Source organism: Carcharhinus amblyrhynchos, chromosome 15 (assembly GCF_965287045.1).
Source record: "Carcharhinus amblyrhynchos chromosome 15, sCarAmb.v2.hapA, whole genome shotgun sequence".
NCBI classification, from domain to species: Eukaryota; Metazoa; Chordata; class Chondrichthyes; order Carcharhiniformes; family Carcharhinidae; genus Carcharhinus; species Carcharhinus amblyrhynchos.
In genome coordinates, this window is record NC_137338.1 from 77,599,409 (window position 1) to 77,615,808 (window position 16,400).

The 16,400-nt window shown below is 49.0% G+C and overlaps 1 protein-coding gene across 2 annotated transcripts in view; it reads right to left on the reverse strand.

The window, feature by feature from the left end:
* LOC145353486 (IQ motif and SEC7 domain-containing protein 2-like) overlaps positions 1-16,400 on the reverse strand; it is an 84,149-nt gene that overhangs the window by 59,135 nt on the left and 8,614 nt on the right. The window contains exon 1 of one of the 2 annotated variants that reach the window (XM_080204290.1): positions 15,168-15,223. The exons of the other annotated variant lie outside the window; for it this stretch is intronic. The gene's annotated coding sequence lies outside the window, so the exon portion shown is untranslated. Of the gene's footprint in view, positions 1-15,167; positions 15,224-16,400 lie in introns of those variants that run through there. 2 annotated transcript variants of the gene reach the window in all.

Here is a 16,400-nt window from a genome sequence, read left to right on the forward strand (position 1 = left end):
CACACTCCAGATACACACACCGTACTTCACACACACTCCAGATACACACTCTGTACTCCACACACACTCCAGATACACCACACACACTCCACCCACACACACACCATACTCCACACACACTCCAGATACACGCGCCCTACTCCACACACACTCCAGATACACGTACCCTACTCCACATACACTCCAGATACACACGCCCTACTCCACACACACTCCAGATACACGCACCCTACTCCAGATACACGTGCCCTACTCCACACACACTGAGTTCCAAATTCTCCATCCTAGCATGCTTCTGCGGGAAATGAATGGCCAGAGAATTCTGGCCACTACACTCTAAAAATGCTCCAAATACACAAATTCAATGTACACACTGATCTCCGTATACACTTCATATACACACCACATTGCACATACACAACACACTCCTTATGCACCATATGTCCACAAGCATGCTATATATACACACATTGTACTCTATTTACCTATGTTGGACTCCAAATACACTCCATGTTCACACATCTGACTGTCGCTTTTGATCCCTGACTCTCACTCTCTCTCTACCCCGATGCTCATTTTCTCTCTATCCCTGACTTTCACTCTTTTTCTATCCCCAGGTTCCTACTCTCGCTCTATTCCTGACTCCTACTGCCCCTCTATTCTTGACTTTCATTCTCTCTCCCACTCTCTCACTCCCTTTCTCTGTTTAAAAAGGCTCTGTGTTAATTGAATATGTTGAAGTTTTATAACAGACCAAAAGCTGTTTAAATTGAAGCATCATACAACAGTGAGGTATTTGGCCAATTGTATCAGTTCTGGCCCCTTTGAAGGACTAATTAGTCCCATATTCTCCCTCATTCTTTCCCTCCAAAGTCCTGAACATTTTCCCCTTCAAGTATTTATCCAATTCCCCCTTTTAGGGATGATCTGCTCCCAGCACCCTTTCAGGCAGTGCCTTTCAGATCACAACAGCTCACTGCGTCAAAAACAAAACTCTCCTCATCTCTTCCTGCTCCTGCTTCTTTATGGAGCTTCTTAAATGGTCAGTCCAGAACAGCGCCACACAAGTGCCAGGTAATGCCCATCTCCAACAAGGGAGGATCTAACCATCTCCCCTTGACATTCAATGCCATTCCCATTGCTGAATCCCCCCCCCCCCCCCCCACTATCAACATCCTGGGGGTTACCATTGACCAGAAACTGAACTGGACCCAGCCATATAAATACTGTGGCTACCAGAGCAGGTTAGAGGCTGGGAATCCTGCAGAGAGTAACTCACCTCCTGACTCCTCCCAAAGCCTGTCCACCATCTCAAGGCACAAGTCAGGAGTGTGATGGAATACTCTCCCACTCGCCTGGATGAGTGCGGCTCCACTGCCCAATCCCGCCATCGCTATCCCCTAGAAGGTAAAGGGCAACAGATACCATGGGGAGCACCCACCGCTTGCATGTTCCCCCCTCCAATTCTCTCTCACACACACACACACACACATACACACCATCCTGGCTTGGAAATATATTGGCCATTCCTTCACTGTGGCTAGATCAAAATCCTGGATCTCCTTCCCTAACAGCACTGTGGATGTACCTACACCACACAGGCCTGCAGCAGGTTCAAGATGGCGGCTCACCCACCGCCTTCTCAAGGGGGGCAATTAGGGATGGGCGATAAATGCTGGATCCGGTCAGCGACACCCACATCCCCATGAATGAATACATTGAAAAGAATTCAATTTGAACATTGCATCATGAACATCACAGCTTAGGAATGGGTTTGAATCTGAGATTCATCCAGTGTCAAATTCCAGAGCCTGTTTCGAAAGTTTGGTCCAGAGAGTCAGACGGTTTGAGTCCACAAGTGGACACATCTCACTCGACTTTGTGGAGCTCCCGGACTTGTGAAGGAGACAAAAGTAACTGTCCCAGTATCTTAAACATTGCTAGCTGTGTGCAACTGAGCGTCTGGGCGAGGTCAAAGGGTTCTCGGGTTTAAACAGAATTCACATCCAAAGCCCAGCATGTCAGATGGAGAACAGCAGAAGAGTTCCCCCAGACAATAAACAAGGTAAAAAAAAGAGAGAGACAGACAGACATACAGACAGATACAGAGAGATACAGATACAGAGAGAGAGAGAGAGAGAGAGACAGAGACAAAGAGAGGGACAGAGAGAAGCAGAAAGATAGCGGGCAAGAAAAACAATGGGGGACAGAGAAAGAGGAAAAAAGAAAAAGCTAGATAGATGACAGAGAGAGTTGGAAGAAAGAGCGAAAGAAAGAGACAGAAGGAGACAGATGCAAAGAAATAGAGAGATAGGGAGAGGAAGGAAACAGAGTGAGAGAGAGAGAGAGAGAGAGACAAAAGCAGAGAGATAGACAGATGGAGAGAAACAGAGAGAGAGACATGGGGAGAGACATAAAGCGAGAGAGACAAAGAGGAAGATAGAGACAGAGAGAAGGTTGGATAATGTCGATCAGTGACTGAAGCAGAGACAAGGGTGAATTAGGTGAGGTGGGTGAGGGGTAATTCAAGGCAGTGAATGGTGGAGGGGGGGGAGAATACATGGAATGGGGGGGGGTGTTGAGGAAGCCCGTGAGAGAGGGATGCTTTGAAGAGGAACAGAGAGGTGGGAAACCTCCGGAATCCCAGCGTGGGGGTGGGGGGGAGGGAGGTGACAGACTTTTGACCACCACAGTCGGAGGCCTCTCATTCGAGGGGTTCCCCTCACACAAATCTGGCTTACCATCTGGGAAGTCTGTTGTGCAGGGTTGACCGAGTCCTCTCCGACGTACAGTGCAGGCACCACATGCTTATGTGTGTGTGTGTGTGTGTGTGTGTGTGGGTGGCTGCTGTGGGTGTGTGTGATGGCTCTCGCGCGCTCTCCCTCCCTGATCGCTCAATCTATTTCCAACAGCTGTACACAGCTTGAGAGGGGAGCTCCTCCCATTGCCAAGTGAGGCAGTCTGCCTGTATCTGGAGCCCGTTATCAAACCCCACCATTCTCACCCCCACTTCTCCAGCCACCCCCGCTCATCCTTTCCCAAACCCCACCCCCTCCCTTATCCCCACAACCCCACGAGCTCAAACCCTGCTGCACCTCAATACAAGTTGCATGGACACCTTGTTGACAGGACTGCGGAACGCCCCCCCGCAAACCCCCACCAACTTCGCCAACAGAGAGGGCAGAGGTCAGGCCTGGATTGACCTCCAGGCTTAACGTGGTCATCCTTTACACAGTTAGTGCTGCTTGTCAACTGAGAGAGAGAAAGAGAAATGTTGCCATGGGAAACGAAGTCATTCAGCAAACCTCTTTTTAACTGGACACGACAAACTTACAGCCTAAATCGTGCCCCCACTACATCCCTGCTCAAAACTGGACTCCTTATCATCAGAGAAGGTGACATTATAAAAAAAACACACTGTTCCTGTGTAACAGACTCAAGGAGGGGCTGAATGGCCTCCTCCTATTGTGATGTAACAGCTTCAAGGGGCTCTGAATGGCCTTCTTCTGTTCCTGTGTAACAGCCTCAAGGAGGGGCTGAATGGCCCCCTCCTGTTCCTATGTAATAGCCTCAAGGAGGGGCTGAATGGCCTCCTCCTGTTGCTATGTGACAGCCTCAAGAAGGGGCTGAATGGCCTCCTCCTGTTTCTATGTAACAGCTCAAGGAGGGTCTGCATGGCGTCCTCCTGTTCCTTTGTAACAGCTCAAGGAGGGGTTGAATGGCCTTCTCCTGTTCCTGGGTAACAGCCTCAAGGAGGGGCTGAATGGCCTCCTCCTGTTCCTTTGTAACAGCTCAAGGGGGGCTGACTGGTCTGCTCCTACTTCTGTGTAACAGACTCGAGGGCAAGAACCAGGCAGTTTTTGACAAACAGCTGTAAGCCTGGGAAAACCAGTTTGACGATTTTGGTCCTGGCATTTGTGGAACTCAGAGGCCGGGCTCGGAATTCCCTGGAGAGCTCTTCCAGATCTTTCCACATGCCTCAAAAGCTTTCGTCAGAAGTAAGACTGAATCACGTCTGCATTCCCTTCATCACAGTCAGGCAACCATCAACAAGATAATGCACAGGACCAACTGATTGCTCAGGCAAAGGAGATACTTTGTCCAATTCCTTTTCTATCTCTCCCTTTAACTCCACGTGCCATTAAATAGCCACTTGACAACACAAGAAAAATATTGCATGCCACTTGACAACACAACAAATACAGTGACAAGCCTCATGGTGCGAGACTCCAAGCCTCCACACATACGACCAAGAGGAGCGAATTGGACTCCCTCCTGTTCCTGTCTAACAGACTCGAGAAGAGGGGCTGAATGGCCTCGCCTTGCTCCCACTCTTGTTGAATCGAACCTGCTGTCACCTCACTGACAGCACATCTCTATCAAGCCCATGGGTACGTTTCCCCGCCACAGGGAGACCTGATTCATCGCTCCCACTGAGGGGGAAATGCTGCAATGAATATTTGACCTTAACCCATTCAATCATTACCCCACAAACTCCCCAAGGGGAAAGAGCAGGAGGGATGTGGAGAGAAAGGGGAGGGACAGATGGATGAACAAACTGAGTGGAGGGAAATATCATCACAGTCAGGCAGAGCTAGGAAAGAAATTTGAGAAGTGATGGCTGCTCAGAGGAAATGCCAAATGGGGAAAAAGTGAGAATGTAACACCGTTCACATGCTCAGCATTTACCACAAACTAACCTGTCTTCCCAAGTATTCTGAGGAGGGCAAACACATATATCTAATTTTCTCCCGCTAGTGGCTGCATTAGTCACTCTGCACTGACCCGCTGATAGTGCAATGCTCCCTCATTACTGACTCTCCGATAGTGCAGCGCTCCCTAAGCACTGACCCTCCCACAGTGCGGCACTTCTTCAGCACTGACCCTCCCACAGTGCGGCGCTCCTTCCCTCATTACTGACCCTCCAACAGTGCAGCGCTCCCTCAGCACTGACCCTCCCACAGTGCGACACTCCGTCATCACTGACCCTCTCACAGCAAGGTACTCCCTCAACAGTGACCCTCGCACAGTGCAGCACTCCCTCAGCACTGACCCTCCCACAGTGCAGCACTCCCTCAGCACTGACCCTCCCACAGTGCAGCGCTCCCTGAGCACTGATCCTTTGTAAAAAGTCTGACAACACCAGGTTTTAGTCCAACCGATTTATTTGATAATAGACTCACAAGCTTTCGGGGTTAGTCCCTTCGTCAGGTGAATGGAGAGTTCTGGCCTCAGACAGAGCATATAAAGCACAGACAGTTTAGAGATTACTGATTAGAATGCGAATCCTTACACCTAACCTGCTGTTCAAGACCTGAAGTGGCTGACAATATGAGTGGAAGGAGCACTGATCACAGGTTAAAGAGATGTGTATTGTCTCCAGACAGTACAGTAAGTGAGGTTTTGCAAACCCAGGCAAGTCACGGGGGTTACAGATAGTGCGACATGAACCCAAGATCCCTGTTGAGACCGTCCTCATGTGTGCGGAACTTGGCTATCAGTCTCTGTTCAGTGACTCTGCGCTGTCGTGTGTCGTGAAGGCCGCCTTGGAGAATGCTTACCCGAAGGTCAGAGGCGGAATGCCCGTGACCACTGAAGTGTTCGCCAACAGGAAGGGAACAGTCTTGTCTGGTGATTGTCGAGCGATGTTCATTCATCCTTCCACAGTGCAGCACTCTCTCAGCACTGATCCTCCAACAGTGCGGCGCTCCCATAGCACTGAGCCTCCAACAGTGCAGTGCTCCCACAGCACTGACCCTCCCACAGCATGGTGCTTCCTCAGGACTGACACTCCCACAATTTGATGCTCACTGACCCTCCAACGTGAGAGTGAAACAATGCTGTCCCAAGCACCAACCCCCCCCCCGACTTCTTAGTCTGCAAAACAAGCTAGACGAGCTTAAAGCCAGATTCACTTTCCAAAGAGAACTGAGGGACTGCTATATACTCTGTTTCACAGAGACATGGCTCAGTCCTGCTTCACCGGGCTGTGCCCCACAACCAGAGGGCTTCTCAATCCACCAAATGAACCGTACAGCAGCCTCAGGCAAGGCCAGAGGAGGTGCAGTCTGCTTCCTAATCAACAGCTTATGGTGCCTAGACGTAGCAACTGACAAGTTTCTGATTCCCAGACCTAGGATACCTGATGCTAAAATGCCACCCCTACCAACTTCCGCAGGAGTTCACCTCTATTATCCTGACAGCAGTTTACATTCTGCCCCACGTGGACATGGTGACCATGCTGGACGAAATATATACCATCAGAAATAGCCTTGAGACGAAAATCCTGAGGGCTTGTTCACCGGGGATTTCAATCAGGCCAAGCTCTAGAACATCCTACCAAGATACCACCAACACGTCTCCTGTTCCACCAGCAGTCCAAACGTCCTAGACCACAGCTACGCAAACTGCGACACAAGTCCAACAGATAGTGAGGGCTATCTGAGGGCTCAGATAGTGCACTAGAAAGCTTTAGATTGGCTAGGAGGGAGTTGAAGAGTGAGTTGAGAAGGGCTAAAAGAGGACATGAGAAGACTTTGGCTGATAGGATTAAGGAGAATCCTAAGGCGTTCTATAAGTATGTCAAGAACAGAAGGTTGGTCAGGGCAAGATTAGGGCCAGTTACAGACAGCAGGGGGAAGTTGTGTGTGGAACCGGAGGAGATTGGAGAAGTATTGAACCAATATTTCTCTTCGGTGTTCACGCAGGGGGACATGAATATAGCTGAGGAGGACATTGGGTTGCAGGGGTGTAAAATAGACAGTATTACGGTTGATAAAGAGGATGTGCTGGAAATTCTTGAGGGGCTGAAAATAGATAAGTCCCCTGGTCCGGATGGGATCTACCCTAGGATTCTCTGGGAGGCTAGAGAGGTGATTGCAGAGCCTCTGGCTCAGATCTTCAGGTCGTCATTGGTCTCTGGTGTAGTCCCGGAGGATTGGAGGATAGCGAATGTTGTCCCATTGTTTAAGAAGGGGAACAGAGACTTTGCCGGGAATTATAGACCGGTGAGTCTTACTTCTGTTGTGGGCAAGGTTTTAGAAAAAATTATTAGGGATAGGATTTATAGTTATTTGGAGTGTAATGAATTGATTAGAAATAGTCAGCATGGTTTTGTAGCAGGTAGGTCGTGCCTTACTAACCTTATTGAGTTTTTTGAGAAGGTGACCAAAGAGGTGGATGGGGGTAAGGCAGTTGACGTGGTATACATGGATTTTAGTAAGGCGTTCGATAAGGTTCACCATGGTAGGCTTCTGCAGAAAATGCAGATGTATGGGATTGTGGGTAATCTAGGAAGTTGGATCAGGAATTGGCTATCAGATAGGAGACAGAGGGTGGTGGTGGATGGTAAATATTCATCATGGAGTGCAGTTACGAGTGGTGTGCCTCAGGGATCTGTTTTGGGGCCACTGTTGTTTGTAATTTTTATTAATGATCTGGATGAGGGTATAGTTGGGTGGATTAGTAAATTTGCTGATGACACCAAAGTTGGAGGTGTGGTAGATTGTGAGGAAGGGTGTCATAGTCTGCAGGGAGACTTAGATAGGTTGCAGAGCTGGGCCGAGAGGTGGCGGATGGAATTTAATGCGGAGAAGTGTGAGGTAATTCACTTTGGTAGGAGCAACAGATGTGTCGAGTATAGGGCTAACGGGAGGACTTTGAATAGTGTGGATGAACAGAGGGATCTAGGTGTGTGTGTACATAGATCCCTGAAAGTTGGGAATCAAGTAGATAAGGTTGTCAAGAAGGCGTACGGTGTCTTGGCGTTTATTGGTAGGGGGATTGAATTTAGGAGTCGCAGTGTAATGTTGCAACTGTACACTACTCTAGTGCGGCCGCACTTGGAGTACTGTGTGCAGTTCTGGTCCCCGCATTACAAGAAGGATGTGGAGGCGTTGGAGAGGGTGCAGAGGAGGTTTACTAGGATGTTGCCTGGTATGGTGGGGAGGTCCTATGAGGAGAGACTGAGGGATCTAGGGTTGTTTTCGTTGGGAAGAAGGCGGCTAAGAGGGGATCTTATTGAAACATATAAGATGATTAGAGGTTTAGATAGGGTGGATAGTGATAGCCTTTTTCCTCGGATGGAGAAAGCTAGCACGAGGGGGCATGACTTTAAATTAAGGGGGGGTAGCTACAGGACGGATGTCAGGGGTAGGTTCTTTACCCAGCGGGTGGTGAGGGATTGGAATGCCCTGCCTGCTGCAGTTGTAGATGCGTCTAGTTTGGGGGCGTTTAAGAGATCTCTGGATAGGTTTATGGACGAAAAGGGATTGGTATAGGCTAGTGGGTCATTGTTTTTGTAACTGGTCGGCGCAACATCGTGGGCCGAAGGGCCTGTTCTGCGCTGTAATGTTCTATGTTCTATGTTCTAACACCAGCATCTCGACATCACACAAATATCAAACATGCCTACTGCTCTAGAGCCACCCACACTTTGGCAAATCAGACCACAAGGCTGTCCTCCTGCTTCCGGCTTACAAGCAAAAATTGAAGCAGGAGAACCTGTTCAAGAAAGTCCTGCAATGTTAGTCTGGAGATCTCCCATGGGGCTGCTTGGAGTCAGTGGACTGGTCAGTATTTAAAAACTCTGCGACCAGCCTCAACGAGTATGCAACTACAATAACTGACTTCATTAGTATGTGTGTAGAGACTGTGCTAAAGAAGTAAATCCGGTGTTGCCCGACTGGAAACCATGGATGAACAGGGATATCCACTGCTTGCTGAAATCTAGGTTTGAGGCATTTAAGTCAGCCAACACTAACATATATAAGAAAGCCAGATATGATCTAAGGAGATCCATCAAAGATGCCAAAAGACAGTACTGACCAAGCGAGAGTCCCAGGCTAGCCACAGGGACCCCCGCTGACTATGGCAAGGTCTGCAAGAATCGCCGGCACCAATGTACTCTTCCTCGATGAGGTCAACAAATTCTACGCCCATTTTGAGCCAGACATCAGCGAGAGAACATCTCCACCCTGGAACCAGCCTCAACCAAATTAGTCTCCAAAGTCACCATTGCAGATGTCAGAGCAGCCTTCTCGGAGGTCAAGCCACGGAAAGTGACTGGCCAGGGTGGGGGCCTGGACGAGGACTCAGATCCTGTGCTGACCACCTGATAGGGGTATTCACAGACATCTTCAATCTCTCTTTATAACAACCTGAGGTCTCTATCTGCTTCAAGAAGATGACCGTCATCCCGGTACCAAAGAAAAGTCAGGCACCATGTCTTAATGACTATCATCTGGTGGCTCTGACATCTATCATTATGAAGTGCTTTGAAAGGTTAGTCACGGCACGAATCAATTCCAGTCTCCCAAACTGTCTGGATCTACTACAGTTTGCCTACACTGCAACAGGTCCACAGCAGACGCCATCTCCCTGGTCCTACACTAAACCCTGGAACATCTAGATGACAAGGACACCTATGTCAGACTCCTACTTATGGACTACAGCTCAGTTTTCAACACCTTATTCCTACTAAATTCATCTCCAAACTCCGTGGCCTGGAGCTCAGCTCCTCTCTCTGCAACTGGATTCTGAACTTCCTAACTCACAGACCGCAATCAATAAGGACAGGCAACAACACTTCCTCCATGATCATGCTCAACACCAATGCCCCACAAGGCTGTGTCCTCAGCCCCATATCATCCTCCTTATACACCTCTGACCGTGTGGCCAAATTCCCCTCCAATTGGGTTGGATGTCAAACAATGACGAGACGGAGCACAGGCAAGAGATACAGAATCTGGTGAACTGGTGCTACGACAATAAACTCTCAATAATTTCAACAAAATGAAGGAGATAGTCATCGGCTTCAGGAAGCGTAGTGGAGCACATGCCCCTGTCTACATCAATGGGGACCAAGTGGAAATGGTTGAGGAGCTTCATGTTTCGAGGTGCCTAGATCACCAACAACCTATCCTGGACCCCCCAAGCCGATATTATCATTAAGAAAGATCACTCCATTTTCTCAGAAGACTAAGGAAATTTGGCATGTCACCAACTTTTACAGATGCACCATAGAAAGCATTCTTTCTGGTTGTATCAAAGCTTGGTATAGCTTCTGCTTGATCCAAGACCGCAAAAAACTACAAAGGGTTATGAATGACCTCGAGTCCATCACGCAAACTAGCCTCCCGACCAATGACTCTGTGTACACTTCCCGCTGCCTCAGAAAAGCAGCCGGCATAATCAAGGACCCCACGCACACTGGACATTTTCTCTTCCGCCTTCTTCCATTGGGTAAAAGATACTAAAGTTTGAGGTCACGTACCAACCGTCTCAAGAACAGTTTCTTCCCCTGCTGCCATCAGACTTTTGAATGGACCTACCTCACACTAAGTTGATCTTTCTCTACACTCTAGCTATGACGATAACACTACATTCTGCACTCACTCCTTTCCTTCTCTATGAACGGTATGCTTTGCCTGTATAGCAAACAAGAAACAATACTTTTCACTGTATGTTAATATATGTGACAATAAATCAAATGAAATCAGTGCAGTGCTCCCTCAGCACTGACCTTCTGACAGTGCACCACTCCCTCAGCACTGACCCTGCAACAGTGTGCCACTCTCTCAGCAATGACTCTCCAAAAGCGCCAGCAGCCCTGAGAGAGAAAAATAACAGCAGAAAGAAAGCGAAACAGAGCGAGGGGATGCTGAAAGAACAGGAGTGACGGAAAGAGAGCACCATGCTTTTATGGTGGCATGGTTAGACCAGGTGGCAGAGCTGGCACCAGGGAGCCTGCAAGCTCAAGCTCTTCTGTGGCAATCTGAACACCACAGATTGTCAGGACTCTTAAGAAGGAGCAGGAGAGAGATAGAGACTGTGGCAGACAGAAAGGGAGAGAATAACTGAGAGAGAAGGAGGCAGAGAGAGACTGGGAGCGAGTGAGATAGGCAGAGCGGGAGGGAGAGAGACAAAAGCAGACATGGCAAGAGAGAAACAGCTAGAGAGATTCAGACAGCGACAAGCAAGAGAAAGGTAGTGAGAGAGACAGAGAGAGAGGCAAAGACAGAGCAGAGAGATGGAGAGAGAATGAGCTGCTCCCTTGGCCACACTGAGTTGCTTCTTCCTGGAGGGGTCAATGTCTTTGTCAATCTATCGTTGTGCTGTGTGTGAGGTTGGAGGGTTAATTGAATGGATCTGACTGACCCCAATAAAGAATCATAGTCGAATACCATCAGCGAAAGTACCCCTTGTTTACGGACAGACAGACAGACACATCTCTTTGTGTGCCCTCAGCCTTTACTTAAACCAGTCTTCCTTCTCTGAGCTCCAATTTCCAACTTGCCTTTTTATCCCCCTTACCACTGGCAGTCCTGCCGACACATTTTCTGGACAATGTTGTTGGACTTTCTTCAAGGGCTTCCTGCTGCCGTGATGCAAGAACCACCAATCTGTGCATGAGAAGATCCCCCGGACAGCAAATGGGATATATGACCCATGTCATCTGTTTTCATGAACTGTTGTTTGTTCATGAACAAACTGTTGTTTGTTGGATGAACATTGAGCTCTCCCCAGCATACCCTGCCCCTCCCTTCACAACAACAGGGAGAATATTTGCACCCCCTCGCTCATCCCCTTTTCCCTGCCCACTTCCAATATAATCAAGGTATCTTTGTCATCTGCCCAAGGGGGCAGGTGGGGGCCTTGGATTTGACCTCATGCTCTGGACTGCACCCATGGAATTTGGACAGGGATTGTGAGCAACCCACCACAGTCGAACACTGGCTTCTCCCCAGGGGAAGTATTTACTGTTATGATGATGTACTGAAGATGGAGTTAGTATGGTGGAGCTCTGAGCTCAGCACCAAAGTCGTGTTTGGAGGGAGGATAGGGACTGAGAAAATAGCAAATCCTCCAACTGTTTTAACATTAAGCAGCCCTCACTCTCTGTCTTAGCTTTTCCCGTTCTCTCTGTTTCTCTTTCTGTCTCTTTCTCCATCTCTTTCTCTCTTTCCGATTGTCTCTGTCTCTCTTTCTCTCTCTCTGTCTCTTCCTCGCTGTGTTTCATTGTCTCTGTCAGTGTGTCTTTTCCCCCCTTTCCCTCTCTCACTCTGTTCTCTCTCTGTCTCCTCTCTCTATCTCTTTCACTTTCTGTGTGTGTATGGCTCTTTCTCTCATGCTGTTTTCTCTCCATATATCTCTCTCCCTCTTTCTGTCTTATCTGTTTCACTTTCTCTGTCTGTGTGTCTCTCCCTCTTGCTCTCTCCCTTGAGCTGACACACAAGGCAATGAGTATGAAATTCACCGTGCTGATAGAGAGAATGACAGTTGGAGTCCTTGTTATCTGTCCTGCAGGCCATGGTGTGAGTGGGAGAGGCTGGAGAACTGAGAGAGAGAGACAGAGTGGGTGAAGCAGGGCACTCCGCAGGTTTTCCCCATCATTAGAGGAGGAGCCAGAGACAGAGGTCTCCCTCTGTGCCCTCCCCCTTCGCCACTCCCCACTGTCCCAGGCACAGCACAGAGGAGAGCTTGCAATCAGCTCCATTAACTCTTTTTACTGCTTTTTGACTGTGGAAAGTATTGCTGACTGTCCGCACTATCAGAACAATACACCCCAACTCAGCATATCTGCTTTACCCCCATCAACCCCATACCCCAATGTCCACTGTAAGGGGCGGGGTACACTGCCTAGACTTGAGTTCTGCCCAGCTGCTATATCCCCTGTGACCCAGGGAAGGGGTCTGATGAGGGGGGGGACACTGAGCAGCAGCCTGGGGGGTGAGACCAGGTGCCTGAGGTGGCGGAGGGAAATGGGGGGAGGGTGACACCTATATATCCAGGAAGAGGCATTGGTCTCATTCTTTGTGAACAGTGCAGGTTCATCAACTGTAGTGTACATCGCAGCAGGGCTCCGATTGCATCCACCCTTGTTTCCCGAGAATCAAAGATCTCTCCCAGAAAGCAGAGCAGCAGCTGCTGCCTGGGGAGATCAAGTGGGGTTGGGGGAGGGTGGGATGGGGTTAAGGAAGCTGAGTGTAACCTATCCCAACCCCTCCTGCCCCATACACAAACTGCACTCAGTGACACGAGAACTGAATCATAGTACCCTCACTCACAGTTTCTCAGCTGCACATCAGAATCTCTCTCACTTCCTCTGTGCACTCTCTGTCACACTACCCCAACCCATACCCCAAACTGCACATGTGTGACTCAGAGAGAGTGAGTGAAACAGAGGGCGACAAAGTGTGAGATGGAGAGAGAGTAAGTTAGAGAGAGACAGAGAGTGAGAGATAGACGAGAAAGAGATGGAGAGAGTCAGAGTGAGAGAGAGCATAAGAATATAAGAACTAGGAGCAGGTGTAGGCCATCTGGCCCCTCGAGCCTCCCCTGCCATTCAATAAGGTCATGGCTGATCTTTTCGTGGACTCAGCTCCACTTACCCACCCACTCACCATAACCCTTAATTCCTTTACTGTTCAAAAATTTATCTATCCTTGCCTTAAAAACATTCAATGAGATAGTCTCAACTGCTTCACTGGGTGGGGAATTCCACAGATTCACAACCCTTTGTGTGAAGAAGTTCCTCCTCAACTCAGTCCTAAATCTGCTTCCCTTAATTTGGGGCTATGCTGCCTTGTTCTAGTTTCACCCACCAGTGGAAACAACTTCATTGTTTCTGTCTTATCTATTCCCTTCATAACCTTATGTGTTTCTATGAGATCACCCCTCATTCTTCTGAGTTCCAATGAGTATAGTCCCAGTCTACTCAGTCTCTCCTCTTTAGCCAACCCTCTCAACTCAGGAATCAACCTAGTAAATCTCTGCACCCCCTCCAGTGCCAGTATATCCTTTCTCAAGTAAGGAGACCAAAACGTTAGACAATACTCCAGGTGTGGTCTCAACAGCACCTTATACAGCTGCAACATAACCCCACTGTTTTTAAACTCCATCCCTCTAGCAATGAAGGACAAAATTCCATTTGTCTTCTTAATTACCTGCTGCACCTGCAAACCAACTCCTTGTGATTCTTACACAAGGACACCCAGGTCTCTCTGCATAGCAGCATGTTGCAATTTTTTACCATTTAAATAATAGTTCATTTTGCTGTTTTTCCTATCAAAATGGATGACCTCACATTTACCAACATTGTACTCCAGACCCTCACCCATTCACTTAGATTATCTATATCCATTTGCAGACTTTCAGCGTCCTCTGTACACTTTGCTCTTCCATCCATCTTAGTGTCATCTGCGAATTTCGACACACTATACTTGGTCCCCAAATCACCTATGTAAATTGTAAACAATTGTGGTCCCAATACTGACCCCTGAGGTACACCACTAGTTACTGATCGCCAACCAGAAAAACACCCATTTACCCCCACTCTTTGCTTTCTGTTAGTTAGCCAATCCTCTATCCATGCTAATACATTACCTGTAACACTGCGCTCCTTTATCTTATGTAGCAGTCTTTGGTGCGGTACCTTGTCAAATGCCTTCTGGAAATCCAGATACACCACATCCACAGGTTCCCCATTGTCCACTGCACATATAATGTTCTCAAAGAATTCCACCAAATTAGTCAAACATGATCTGCCCTTTATGGACCCATGCTGTGTCTTACCAATGGGACAATTTATATCCAGAGAGAGAGACAGAGTAAGAGAGTGTGAGACAGAGTGAGGTAGACATACAGAGAGACAGAGAGAGATGGAGAAATAGAGACACAGAGTGAAACAGTGAGAGAAAGAAAGACAGTGCAGCATTTCCACCGCACTGATTCTCCGACAGCATGGCACTCCCACAGCACTGACTCTCCTCCGACAGTGTGGCACTCCCTCAGCACTGACCCTCTAACAGTGTGGCACTCCCTCAGCACTGACCCTTCAACAGTGCAGCGCTCCCTCAGCACTGACCCTCCGACAGTGCGGCGCTCCTTCAGCATTGACCCTCCCACAGTGCGGCGCTCCCTCAGCACTGACCCTCCCACAGTGCAGCGCTCCCTCAGCACGGACCCTCCCACAGTGTGGCGCTCCTTTAGCACTGACCCTCCCAGAGTGCAACGCTCGTTCTTCATTGACCCTTGGACAGTGCAGTCCTCTCTCTGCACTGACCCCTTAACTGTCTTTCTCTCAGTGTCTCTCTGTCTCCCTTTTTCTGTCTCCTTCTCTCTCTCTGCCTTTGTCAGAACTGATAGTTTTTTCTGCATTCACTCACCGCTTGCCTCCTAGACGTGGCGTCGGAATCTGTCCTGATGACCCCCTGAACCTCTGGCCTTGCGGTGTCGGGCGTGGTCACCGAGGGGCGAGGATATTGGAAAAGGCACCTCGCCTCCCTCTGCCTCAGGTTCTATGTCCACACGCAGCAGGAACAGACGGTACGGTACCCTCACGGAAGCAGATGCACTGCCTCGAAGCAGCCAATTGAGAAATGTCCTCAGTGTGGGTTTGTGGTTTGTGAGGGTGGGTCAGAGATTGTGGTTTGAGTGTGAAAGGAAGTGAGGGCCAAGAGAACAGGCCTCAAAGCCTTGAAACAACCTCTGACGACAGTCACTGAACACCCTTCGCTCTCATTTGTGGCTTAATGGCAGCAGGCTTGCCCACAGAGCGAGAGAAGATCATAGGTTTGAACCCCAACTCAAGAGAATTAAGCCCGAAAAGCCAACCCAAAGCATCTTCCTACGCAGTGTCAGTTCTGAGGGAGTGCTACTCCCTTGGAGGGTGAGTATTGAGAGAGCTATGCACTATTGGAGGGTCAGGACTGAGGGTGCGCCACACTGTTGGAGGGTTAACACTGGCGTGGATCGCACTATGGGAGTGTCAGTGCTGAGGAACTCTGCAATGTCGGAGCTCAATACTGAGGGAGTGCTGCACTTTTGGAGACTCAGTATTGAGGGAGTGCTGCACTGTTGGAGGCTCAGAACTGAGGGAGTGCTGCACTGTCGGAGGCTCAGTACTGAGGGAGTGCTGCACTGTCGGAGGCTCAGTACTGAGGGGTTGCTGCACTGTTGGAGGGTCAATACTGAGGGAGTGCTGCACTGTCAGAGGGTCAGTGCTGAGGGAGCTCTGCATTATCGGAGGCTCAGTACAGAGACTGCACCATATTGTCGGAAGGTCAGTGCTGAGGCAGCACTGCACTGTCGGAGGGTCAATACTGGGGGAGCATTGCACTGATGATGGATCAGTGCTGAGGGAGCGCCACATTGTCAGAGGGTCAGTGTTGAGAGAGCACCACGTTATTGGAGGGTCAGTACTGAGGGAACACTGCACTGTCGGAGGCCCAGTGTTGAAGCATAGAGGAGAACATGCCCCTGCCTACATCAATGGAGATAAAGTAGAAAGGGTTGAGAGCTTCAAGTTTTTAGGTGTCCAGATCACCAACAATCTGTCCTGGTCCCCCCATGCCTACATTTGGTTAAGAAAGCCCACCAACACCTCTACTTTCTTAGAA